Genomic DNA, 13,888 nt, shown 5'->3' with positions numbered 1-13,888 from the left:
TCCATTTCTGCTGAAGAACTGAATGAAATAGAAGATATTAAAGAATAAATGACAGAGTTGAGAAATTCCACGATATCTTTCAAAGATGGGATCATAGGTTAGAGTTCATATTAGTTTTTAAAGTATTCTACTTTAAAACCTATTGAGATATTTTAATTATATTAGAGACTTAATCACCATTTTGGAATGAAAGGCCCAATTTTAAGTCCCTGGAGGTTTGTGTACTAGAGTTATTATTCTTCTTTCCAAAACAGTAAGTTTTCATTTTGCTACAATTTTTAATTCTAATCTTTTTAAAAAAAATTAATTAATTAATTTTTGGCTGCGTTGGGTCTTCGTTGCAGTGCACGGGCTTTCTCTAGTTGCGGCGAGTGGGGGCTACTCTTAGTTGCTGTGTGTGGGCTTCTCATTGCGGTGGCTTCTCTTGCTGCGGAGCACGGGCTCTAGGCGTGCAGGTTTCAGTAGTTGTGGCTCGCGGGCTCTAGAACGCAGGCTCAGTAGTTGTGGCGCATGGGCTTAGTTGCTCCGTGGCATGTGGGATCTTCCCAGACCAGGGCTTGAACCCGTGTCCCCTGCATTGGCAGGCGGATTCTTAACCACTGCGCCACCAGGGAAGCCCTCTAATCTTTTTTATATTAAGATGTTGAAGTTTATGTCATCATCAGTGGGGTATTTATTTATTTAGTCAAAGAAGGAACATTTTGGAATTTTTAAGATTAACAAATTGTTACCTTATAGAATAAAGGGGACTCTCCAGATACTCTGTTTGGTGCTCTGATTTCATGAACTTTCTCTCTTTGCACAAAGTCACTGAACCCTTCAGGCAAAGTTTTCCAATTATTATTATTATTTTTAGTACTTCTAGCTTCTGGAAATCCAAGATATCCACAGAAGTTCAGACATATTTAGATGTTGATCAGAATCAAATAGGTACACTCCGTGTAGGTGTATTCCTATTCCTCTAATGCAACTAACGTGAAAGTTATCATCTGCAAACAAAACAACATAAAAACAAAAACAAAAAATGACAGTTATTAAGGCTTAGCGTGTGTCAGAAACTCACTGGAGAGCTTCGGATACAAGCATGAATAAGGTTTAATTCCTAACCTTGCAGAATTCACAGTCTAGTGGGAGACAAAGATAAACAAATAGCTATAACTCAGTGCACTATGTTCTGTAAATGAGACATACAGACTTCTGTTAGAACACTGGTAAAGGAGTGGTTGATTTCTCTGAGGGAGTTTCGGAGAGTTACAAAAGAAAAGATAAACTTTGAATTAGATATTAGAGGATGAGTTGATTCCCCAGGTAGACAGGTGAGGCAGACCATTCCAAGGAGTGGGAAAAAGTCCCCTGAACGTGTTGGGAGGATGGGAAGTAGTCCATGGACAGAACACTGATCAGAGGGCAGGGAAAGCAGGACATCTCAGCAGGAGCACATGTGCCAAGGGACTTACAGATGATGTGGAGGAGGTTAAACGTGGGTGTCCCTACCAGGTCAGGTATCATGGGATGGTGAAGAGACACCTGACCTGAGAACCTGGCCACCTGTGTGCAAGCCCTGATCCTGCCATTATCAAGAAAGTATCACTCAAAGCAAATTCTTCACCTTTCTTACTTCTCAAACGAGGCAGTTCCTGCAGCACTAAAATTCTGATTTTTTAGATTGAAGATAATGTTTCATCTGAAGAAACGCTAAGTTAGAAAAATGAGTTATGTTTGTCTCCAAAACTAGAAATATATTTAATTCCTATTCTAGTAGTAGTTGCGTCAGCTTATAAATAGAACTGAATTTATATGGTAATCAAGCAGGAGACTTGATGTATAGGCTGATGATCTACAAATACCCTCAGTGAAATATTATAAATGAAGAATGGAACGTCGCATCCTCCAAAACTGGTAAGAGAAGAAATAATGGCCTGAGACAAAGGACAGGACTATTTTTTAGACTAGACTTAAAAGCCTCCCTAATCTTTGAGAGCATCTGGGCTGCATTGCAGACTCCCTAGAGGGGTTGAGAAGGGCTACTCTAGGCACTGGAGGGCAGGCAAGTGAGCTCTTGACCTGCAGAAGAGGAAGGAGGAGTTGAAGTAATAAGATGCCAGGACGGTAATTTGCAGGCTGAAGTGGAGGAATGATGGACTTCAAGAAGCTCAGACCTGATGCTGTCTTACTGGCTTTCAGCTATCCACTGGCAATCGGTACAAGGATACCACTCCAGCAAGCACAGCACCCAGGATTCCTCACTGCCTTTTAGGGAAGTTCCATTGACTCAACATCTGCTGTATATTTGGCACCGCTGTACTCACTCTACACACAGGGAAGCGCTGAGGGGGAGAAAGGATGTGTTGACATATACTGAACACTTACTAAGTACTGCAGGCTGGGCTGTGCTCTTCAGGCAACAGGATCTCGTTTAAGTCTCAGAGCAGCCCTCCCAAGTAAGTAGTATGTAATTATTATAATCTCTCCTTTGTGTAAAATGAGGAGCCTGAAGCTCGGAAACGATAAACAAAGCTGCCCAAAGTAAGGGGCAGAGTCAAGCTTTGAACCTAGAATTCTCTGATTCCAAAGGCCATGCCTTGTTGCAACATCCTAGGAGAGTATTGTCAACCAATTCCTGATAGGATTGGTTTCTCACTGGGGCATTGCTTATAATCTGCTGGAAGATTTTCCTTAATAAAAATGTTCCATTTGGCTCAACAGGTGGTAGAGACACAGTAATGGCTGACACATGACCAGTGGAAGGGTGACCATTTTTCTTCCTTTCTTCAGTTAAAGCTCTGAATTGGATCCAGCTGTTCTTTGATGCAGAGGCCAAAAGACCCCAATATCCTGCTCTTTGTTTTCCTGGAAGTTATTGGCTATTGTTAGCCATGGAGGCCAGGTTGGAAGCCCTTAAAGAACTAAAAAGTTGGTCAGTGGTTACTGGGGAGCAAGGTCATGGAACAGTGGAGATGATGGTATTTTAAGCTCAAGCCTCAGTTTCAGGTCTGGCCAAAGCCATGTGTTGACCCTCATAGGGTATCATCTATAAATAGACCTTAACAAAGAAGCCAAGTGGACCCTGTTCATTCTTTACTTAGAGCAAATAATAATGTAATGATTTTAATAATTCTCATGACTTCTCAAGTCCTGATTGCATGCTAAATCCCGAGCTCAGCTGTTTATGCACACCATCATCATCATTTTTATCTCTAACATTTACTGAGCACTTATTATGTACCATGCTCTTGTACGAAGCACCTCAGTCTTCACCATCCTGTAAGGTAAATGCTAATGTATTCCTCATATTTCAGGCAAAGGACCTGAACCCTAGGTTAACTAGCTTTTTTAATATACTTTGATTAGTTAATGACAGAAGCAGGGGACTAGAACAGAAATGTTTACTGAGATTCTCAAAGAGCTAGAAAGCAGTTGCAATAGGATTAAAAGGAAGGGACAGAAAATAGCAAAACTATTGAGAGGACTGAGCAATTTGTCAACTTCTTGTACGATGCCAGCATTAACACAGTGCCTCTTTTAGTGCCTGTTCTCTCTTTTTATCTTCTGGTTTTGCAGCCAGAGGGGGCTGACCATTTGGATTGGCACAGTCTTAGGATGTCTAGAAATGGGATTCCCAAATATCCTACTAAAGTGCAACTCCACTGAGATGACCAAGCATGCGCTTGGTCGGGCAATACTTTTATGGACCAGCTTGGTTAGAATAAGAAACTCACTCACGATTAAACTTGGAACTCAGAAGGGATTTTTGTCTTCCAAATGTCAGATGTGATAGAGGGCTGTTGGTGAGTCACTCACTTTTTCAAGGAATACAGGCATAATTCCCAGGGGAATAATGAGCCTCAGCCCACTGGCGCCCAAGGAGCTAACACAATGGGCAGATGTCCGAACCCTACTGGCCACATCCCAGATGCAAACAATAGAACACTGGCCAACTTCTACTAAAGAGAATTTCTGAAGCCATGGTATTGCCTTGGCCGGCCAAAGATGCATTACGAGACCACAGTTATCCACAATAGTCTCACTTCATAAAGAAGGAAAGGATTGGGGAGGGGAAGTAATGTGAGCTTACATTCTCTGATGGAGTTTGAGGAAAAGCGCTCAGAGATTTTGCCTCTTTGCCCTTTTGGATGATGGATTGCTTCAGTTTTATGAAATGCTGGGGCTAAATCCCTTCAGGGTTGGGACTACATGAATATTAATTGGTCCCAAATAAGAAGAGTAAGGCCTTGCTCATTGCCGGTCTGGGACAGTCATCATCATTGGTCTTTTCCAGACTCACTCTTTGTTTTAAAGGAGATCTTTTTAATGGAGGAAACTCAGAGAGTTAGACTTAGGAAGGAGATTTTATTAAGCTTTCCACAGTCGTCAGTTATTTTATTCCTCAAAAATTGCATCATGTTGAAGAACCATAACGACATTGAATATCTAAGCAGATCCTATTTCATATCCTCTAAAATGGATGCAGATTACAAAATTTAGAATAAGCACTTTTTACAGTTCCTAGAATTTTGTGTATTTGTGTGTTTATGTTAAGTAGTACTTTCATATATATCATCTTCCCTCAAGGTAAATAAAGCAGATATTATTCTTCCTCTTTTACAGGCAAGGTCAGTGATTAAATAACTTGCAAATGATAGATCACAGTGAGTGAGTGTCAAAACTGGGCACTTTAATCTGGGTCTCCTGATTATAGGCTCCCTCTATTTTCTATGTATGTCCTCTCCAGTCCATATGGGTCACTCCCTGCTTTCTACCACTCATTCCATTAATAGGTTCAGCCCTGGTTATGACATCTTCTCCATAAACAGGAGGAGAGTGAGGCCAGAGAAAATTATATTTGTAAAGTTCACCTGGAGCCAAGAAACAACTTTTGCTTTCTTGGATGTATTAAATTTGGGCCCAAACCATTTGTCCGGGAGGAGCGATTTACTGCTAACTTTAGGGGGGGAGAGGAAATTGTTTCCTAAGGCATGTTTAGAGGTGAGTTTTCTCCAATGAATAGAATTCTGTCAGTCACACTAAGACAATGAAAAATAGGAAATACAGATGCTTTTGGCTACGTAGGCTCAAAAACATAAACATTAAAAATCACATTTAGTAATTTAAAGGAGGTTTTCTCAGAGCCACTGAATATCTATACACAGTTCCCTTGGGACATAATTCTGAAAGCTAAGAAGACTTTTGCTAAATTAGGGGAAAATAAAACAGAGCAACTCCCCCTTGACTTCCAGAAGATTCCAGCCAAGCCTGAGTTCTAACCCTCTTAGATTTGGAATGGGTTCTAAACTTGGCAAAAAAGCACTAACCCATCCCTACTGGAAATCTCTCCAGAGAGTCAGTTCCAGCTTTCCAAAAACTTGCGGCCCAAATATGTTTGGCTCCACATCTGAACCTTTGTAATATTTGACATCTATTAGCAATTACCAAGTCAGCTTCAGAAACCTAAAATCAAGCTGAACTCCAATGGGTGTATGAAGTCAAACTGATAAGATTGCCATACAATTTAAGCAAACATCGAACCTGACTTGAAAACCCATGTGAAGGCTCACTCACACTTTTGGCAAAGGCTCACAGATCTTCAGAGATATTAATGAGGAGGAAGAAGAGGGAGATCTCGGTTGTTTTCTCTTCTAATCCATTGCTTCCATGCAGCTACTGGATTCCATGACCTCAGAGGACAGAGATCCTGAAACTAGCATAACAATGGCCCCTGTGAAATCAGAGTTCTTTAAAAACAAGGTGATAATTTTTCCCAATCTGAGTTAACCCAGTGGAGCTGGTAACAGAATAAGAAAACGACCACTTTGACTTCACCAAGAGATTGGCAGCTTTTAAGCTGGGAAAAACCGGATAAGTTTGCTAAAAAAGACAGAAAAGCACTTACAGATCAGATAAGGTATTAATCCAATTTGGAACTCTCTAGAGAACGGAGAGGAAGTGACAGATTAGAGGAGTCTGATCTGGCCTAAAAGCTGAGAAGACCCTCAGAGTGGCTGATGGACTTTGCAGTTTGTTGGGTTGGCTGCTTGTTTCTTTAAAGGGTGCTTAGTGTAGGAAAGCTGCCTATACATTTTGTCTCTTGTAAGCTTTGGGGCTTTCATAACCTTGCAGGTTGTTTGCAAATGTCTAAGGCTCATGGACACGCTGTCTAAGAAGTAACATATGCTGTATGCATTTGAGGCAGCAGGAAGTAGCTGGGAAAGCCATGGGCCCAGCCCAAGCATTCTGCCACTTAAACAGCAGTGTGACCTTGAGGTAAATCACTTAATTCCTCTTAGCCTCAGTTTCTTCAGCAGTAAATGGTTATTATAATATCTTTTTCAGAGTGTTGTCATGAAAACTGAATGAAATAATGTATATGTAATCACTTAGCACTGTGTCTACCATAGAGTATGGTAGAAAGGTTATTTAAATCTACAAGGAAATGCAAAATCTGCCTCCCCTTCTACTCATTCATCCCTTCCACCTCCTCATTATTTCTAGGAAAAGGAAATCTAAGCTTCTCTCTGGAACACTATTTCATGATATTATGATAAGTACTGGACTCCTAGCTTACAGCAACCTTCCACCTCCAAATAAAAGCAAAGGAGGAGACAAGACAATGTATATTCATTATCATTCCTCTCCTTTCCTTTCCCTTCTGCCTATTTTATTATCCATTCTGCCTGTTTTCCTTAAATTCATTGTGATTATTTTTTCTTTATTTTAAGATGGTATATTTTACCATGTTTACAATAAATTATTAGAGTCTTTAACTGAACAGGAATGCTACGAGGTCTAAATAGTAGCTTTTCACTGATATGATCCACTGAAACACTGATTTCCTCTATGCAGCACGAAAAGCTTTCATAAAAATGGCAGAGAATTCCCTCTCCCTCAACCCCTGTGTCTCCCATCCTATACAAAGGCTCCACCATCTCTTACAGGTCCCATTATCAATAGGATAATAACGTTTGCTTTTACTTTATTATGCTTGTATTTTATAGGTATTGTGGCAGCCACCTGAGTGCTTGATAGGATTATAACAAACTGCTCATGAATTGTAGTTTTAATTGTGTCTTAAAAAATAGCAAGAAAAAGTATTCCTTATAATACCACTGTCTAAACAAATGTATGGACACCACGCAGGGAAAAGCAGGGAGGGGGCAGGTGGTGGTGGTGGTGGGATGAATTGGGAGACTGGGATTGACATGTGTACACTGATATGTATAAAATAGATAACTAATAAGAACCTGCTGTATAAAAAAATAGATAAATAAAATTCAAAAAACAAACAAAAAAATAATACCACTCTATATTTCTTGTCATCATAGTTAACATTAATTGCAAAGCACAGAGTTAATGACAGCATTCATGTCAGTATGTAATGGCTGTCTCAAGTGAAGTAGTTTTTGTTTCATCATTATAGGACTCAATCTTTGAAAGACAGCATCAAGCAAGGTACCTGGGGGTTGCAAGGCAGGACAGAGAAGTGGCTTTGGAGGTTTTGACATTTGGAGTCTGACAGCCTCTTTTCCCAACTGGCTCTGTTAGGTACTAGTTGTGTGAAATCAGGCAAGTCATTTAACCTAAGTGTATTCTGTCACCTGTAAAAATAGGATTATAAAACTTACTTCTCAGAGTTATCCCGAAGATTAACTGAGATTATAATGTGTGCAAGTGCTTGGTAAAGAGATGAGAACAGTGTTAGAGGACTGGTAGCCATTGGCGAGGTTGAGAAACATAGTGAAGATGACGAGCGGTGGGCGAGACTTTGAGGACTGGCGTGAAGTAACTGCAGCAGTGATCTTCTGTGTAGCGTCAGTGATCCGCTTGCGACTGCTGTGCTTTCCCCACGCTCCATCATGGAGGTGATGCATTTGAGACCTTGTGGAACCATCGGCTTTCTGTTGCTGTAGCTTGCAGGATTTTCAAAGTGAAGCTCATTTATCTGTTGGAGAGGCCATATCTATGCATAAGAGGAAGACTGAGCCCGAGTCTGGGTGAAGCCCTTTTAAATCGCTGATCCTCAGGTAGTGAAAGTCTCTCCTACCTCCCTTCCTACCCTATTTACTGCCCTCATTCCTTTCTGTCCTTTGTCCCATTCATTCATATATTCAACAATATGTTTGAGCACTAATTATGAACCAGTCGTCTGTTGAGACTTCGTACAAAACAGCAGTGAACTGCGTGCTGTCCTTGCTCTCACAGAGCTGACACTCTAGTGGGAGGGGCAGCCAGTAAGGGCGCAGTACGCACGCTGCGCAGAGGTGGCAGTAAGCGCTGGGTGACATATGACACTGCATGATAGGATAGAGGCTGATGGAGGGTTAGGCTAGGGAAGATGTTCTGGTAAAGGGTGATCTGCTGGCAGAGGGAACAGCCATCGCAAAGTCTGGATGGAGGCACAGTGAGGGAGCCCAAGATGGCGGAGTTTACTTGGCGTTGGATGTGAAGCCATCGGAGGATTTTGAGTGGATGAGGGACATAATAAAATGTAGCTTTTTAGAATGATCTTCTGGATCCTATTTGGGACATGGCTGTAAAACACTGATTAGCAAAGAACAATCAGAAAATAAAGCATATTCTCAGAATGGAAACTTCTGCTTTTCTGTTGACTAGTAATGTTTAGCTGAAAACAAGCAACTGAAATACTAATATTTCTATCTAGAGATGCAGATTCTAGCTTTTCCCTCTTTCTTTCTCTTTCCTTCCCTTCTCTGTTCTCCTTGGCTTATGAAGTATTATTCTTCCTGCCAGGTAATTCACTTGAGTCACGAATACTCATTTATTTCAATAATCGATATGAGAAAAACAAGCCTATGTCCTCTTCGGTGTTCCACACTCATTTTTGAGGTTGCCCATAACTCAGTTTCCCCAACGGTCTTCTCTGAGAACCTCCAAGGAAAGCTGCAAGGAGAATGTGTTCTTCCTGATGGTCAGTTTGTCCTGCGTGTCATTCCTTGGCTTGGAAAAGAAAGAGCACTAATTTGAGAAGGAAGTTACGCTTCTCCTTTGGTAGGAATGTGGATAGAGTCGGGAACAGTCACGTCTGGTACTTTTGATTAATTTATGGGCCATCACCCTAATAATTAGTGCTAAATTTATTGAAGACTTACTGTGTGCCAAGCGTATTGCTAAGTGCATTGCATGCAGTGCATTGACTTCTTTAAGGCTCACTGCTATGATCGTCCCATTTTTGTAGATAGTAAGACTGAGTCTTGAAAAGGTTCAGCAAGTTTCTCAATGTCATATACTTAACAATTTGTATAGGCAAGACTCTACTCGGGTCTGTCTGATTCAAAGTCTACACACTCCACAGCCATGCAATATTGCTTTTCAGTCACTCACTCACTCTCTCATGGAAATAGTTATTAAATGGGAAATTATTAACTGCACCAGCTTTTTTGTTAGGGCAGGAAGTGGAATGCATTTGTAGTTGTATAAGTCCAATCTAATGTAAAATGGTATTTCTTCAAAATGTTGAGCTTACTTTATGTCCACCAAAATCTTGAACTAGGAAAATGGAGACTTTTCCTATAATGGAAAATTGTGCCCCTTTTTATAATTATTAAGGGTTGGAGTGCAACATTAAAGAGTCTGCACTCCAAAAAATATCTTAGGTCCATTTTTCTCTGAATAGAGACAGTCTCACATTCAATTATTTCATGCCAAGTGCTTTACTTATTGACAGAATATGTTTATGAGTGACCCTCCCATCCTTCCCACCAAAAGGAACCAGTTTTCAAGAGGAATAAGAAAGATTTCAATGGCTAAAGCCAACACACACCTCTGCCTTGGTAATGATAATGCAAGTCTTCTATTTCCAGTCAGAGCTGAAAGATTGGTAGGTTCTGCTAGATGAAGCCATAAGGCTGCTTTTCTTGGTGCACGGATGTGTCTGTGGTGTATCTTTCTAGGATCTCCTTGCAACTTATCTTTTTATCATCTCATTAGCATGGGAGGCATTTGATCATGTTTTGTCCGAAGTTACAGAAGGAGAAAAGGAGCCTGAGAGAGCTTGGGTTTCATGAATCACCCAAGATCTTGAAGATCCTTGACTAGAACCTGAATGCATTAGCTAGGGTTCTCCAGAGAGGCAGGAACCACTTTTATATATTTATATATGTGTTTGTGTGTGTATATTGTATACACACACACACACACACACACACATATATACACACCCATACATACGTAAACTGGAATTGGCTCATGTGATTTCAGAGGCTGCCAAGTCCCAGGATCTGCAGTTGGCAAGCTGAAGACTCAGGAGGGCCAATGGTATAGTTTCAGTCTGAATGCTGCAGGCTGGACATGCAAGAAGAGCTGGTATTTTAGTTGAGTCCGAAGGCAGAGATGAAATGACGTCCCTGCTCAAGTGGTCAGGCAGGAGAACTTTCCCCTTACTCATGGAAGGGTCAGGCTTTTTGTTCTGTTCGGGCCCTCAGCTGCCTGGATGAGGGCCACCTCCATTAGCAGGATAATCAGCTCTACACACTCTACCAGTTTATATGTTAATCTCATGCAAAACACCCTCACAGACACACCCAGCGTACTATTTGACCAAGTATCTGGATACCTCATGGGCCAGTCACGTTGACACAAAAATTAACCATCGAGCTGAGTCTCTGGCTCCATGCCTGTGCCGTATGTGTTCAACTGTGCTCCCTTTTAATGCCCCCCCCAACACACACATATACAGTGCAGTAATGTAGTAGCCGCAAAACAAACATAAGAGAGATAAAAACAAATAAGCAGATTTTGGGGGGAAGAATATTCTCCTAAATGAGAAAGGAACTCAGAAACAGGATTGCATCTAAACATATGACTTTATTGAAATTATTTGTCATAGCTTAACATTCACCTGAATATCCTGGCCATACACAAGATACAGACACAGGCGTTTTAAAAAATTGGCAATGGAAATCACAACAGAGATTGCTTGTACATTTTAATATGTCCCGAATGTGAATCAATACTTTAGTAAGTTCCTGAGTCGTTGCATACCTTGCAGTGACCCAGGGGCCTTTCAGCACTCCAGGTGGCATCCAGCCCGCTTGCCTTGGCCTGGCTGAGAAAACCACAGCTCACGCCTTGCTCCACACACTGAGCAAGAAGACGAAAGGGGACTGGGTGAGAGAAAACACTCCGGGCAGCACCGACTCCACTTAGAAAGCCCCGGGGACTGGGTGAGAGAAAACACTCCGGGCAGCACCGACTCCATTTAGAAAGCCCCGGGGACTGGGTGAGAGAAAACACTCCGGGCAGCACCGACTCCACTTAGAAAGCCCCGGGACAGTTGCGGGGTAATGTGTCTTGACTTCTGACACTGTTAAATGCTCTGCTACTACTTTTCTTTCCATTTCTCACCTTCCTGAAGTAGGAGGGAAATGAGGGGAAAGGGAAAATTTGGCAGAAACTCTACCTCGGAGAAAGAAAATCTTATTTGAATCAAGATCCTACACTGAGGAGCCCTCATTACATTTGCTTTGATAACTGGTTAACTCTTTTTTAACTAGCCCACAAAAACTTGCGGAGGTTGGTTGGGAGGAGGGGCTAGGAATGCGTAGTTTGCAAGACGAGTGTAAGGAGGGAAACTAAACTAAAAGAAAAGCCAGTGCCTGTATATGAAGGAGGAAGCAGGAGAGAGTCCCGTGCGCAGGACTAACAGAGTCCAGTGGTTTTAGGCAGCTGCGTAGAAGAGTGCATTGAACCTGACGTCTAATCTAAGAGTTTAGGCCGTTTTCTCTTGAGGTCCGTTGAATCCTAAAGTGCTTTGGGTTTGCACTAGTCTTGGGAACCTTTCATCTTCTCTTATTCTCCTCTTGGCTAAGAACACGAGGACATAGAGGTATTTAAAGCTAAGTTGAAAACAAGACTTACTTCCTGGCTATAAGAAGAAACTTTTTTTTTAAACAAGGATACGTTTATTTGACTGCAACGAGGGGACATGAAAATGGCGTCAGAGATGGGAGGTCACCCTGAGCTGGACTCCTCACTGGAAGTTGGGTTTCTTCAGTGATACCTCTGCCTGGGATTGAGAGTGTGCGTGTGTGTAGATGTGTGCTAATAATACGCTAGCAAGTACCAGCTGAGACGGATCGAATCTTTATTGGTTTCGTAATCCAGTGAGACGGGGGATCTACTACAAAATGGGCTGAACAGTTCTGGGGGTCTTGCCATGCAGCAGAAAACTCCCAAGAGCTCTAAGCCTCCACCTATAATGCTTTGATTTGTCCAATTGCGAAAACTTTCTCTCTAATGCTACTGCCCACTTAAGTTTCTCTGATTAGGAAACTCATTTTGTGGCACTAGATTTAATTATACATGATAGGCCATTGTCACAAAATAAACTGCCCACGGGAAGAGTTTTATTCTCTTCCTTTTGGGGAAACTAAGGATTTTTAAACTACTTAGATGATACTTAAGTATAAAGGTCAAAATATGGGTTCTTCTTGATCTCCTGAAGGAGTAGGAGTTTACCAGAATAAACTTGTATAAGTGAGTGTGTGTGTGTGAGAGAGAGAGAGAGAGAGAAAGAGTGAGCGAGCGAGCACGCGAGCACAAGAGAGGGAGAGAGAGAGGAAGATGAACTTGGGATAAAAGTTACTAAGGGGGAAGACAGAAGCAGTTCTAGTTAGGGTTGGCAGGAGAAGGACCGATGTTGTAGTGTCAGTTATTTAAAGTGAAGTCAATTCAGAAAACCATCTGTACAGACTTACTTGAGCAATGAAAAGAAAGAGAAGCAGCAAGCACATGATGTGTGTGTGTGTGTGTGTGTGTGTGTGTGTGTGTGTGTGTGTGTATGTGTGTGTGTGGTATGGGGAGGGTCTGGAGTGGGGAGGAATCCTCAGGATTAGGGGAAATACAGCGGTCTGTCTGGGTTACTTTTATTCCACATTCCAGGGAGGAAGGCCTGGTATCTGTGTACATGTCTATAGGGTTGCTGAGAAAACAAGACTTAAGCCATGTTGAAAGAAAACTCAATAATGCATTTTTCCAAGACTTGGTGTTCCCAATTTTAGAATATCTGGGACTAGGGTAAAGCTGTGTGTCTTCCTGTATTTTTATCCCATGACTCACATCTGTGATTTGTTCCTTTAACTATTGAAAACTGGGGGTCCGGTTGGCAGACCTTTTTTTGTTTGTTTGTTTATCTCTAGTGATAGGTATATTTGTTTCTAACCCTGCTCACAGTGTTATTTTATTTACTTTTAGTAATTTTTAAAAATTGAAGTATAGTTGACTTACAACATTACATTAGTTTCAGGTGTACAACATAGTGATTCTTTATTTTTATGATTAGCAGTGTTATTTTAAATTTAGCGTTTGTCTCCTTCTGAAGGAGTAACATCTTCTAAATGGAATAATAACAACAACAACAAAAACATCAAAAGCAGTAACATCTGCTGCCATCTATCGAGCTTTAATTATGTGCCGGGCACAGCATGAGGGGGTTTGGAGTATGGTAGTCAGCAACCCAGACTCTGTCTTTAGACTGCTGGATTCAAATCCTGACTCCATGTTTTACTATTTAGGGAGCCATGGACATTTTACCTAGACCTTAGTCTCTTCATCTGTAAAATAAGTTTAATATTACTTTCTAGTCTTATGAGAATGGAAAGAAATGATGCAGGGAAACAGCTTGCACTGTGCCCTGCACATGGTGAGCATGTTATACATGTTAGCTATTTACTGTTTTTCTTTATTCTTAGTGTTTTATTTAACCCTCACGACCACACTGAAGGATGTATATTATTATGCCCATTTTACAGATAATGAAGCAGAGACTTAGAGAAGTTGAGTAATTTATACAAGTTTATGCATCTTGTAAATAATGGAATTGGGGTTTGAATTTGCATTCATCGTTACAGTGGCTATTTGCCCTTTGGCTAGACTA

This window comes from Leucopleurus acutus (assembly GCF_964270905.1).
Source record: "Leucopleurus acutus genome assembly, chromosome: 19".
NCBI lineage: Eukaryota > Metazoa > Chordata > Mammalia > Artiodactyla > Delphinidae > Leucopleurus > Leucopleurus acutus.
This window is presented reverse-complemented; position numbering follows the sequence as displayed.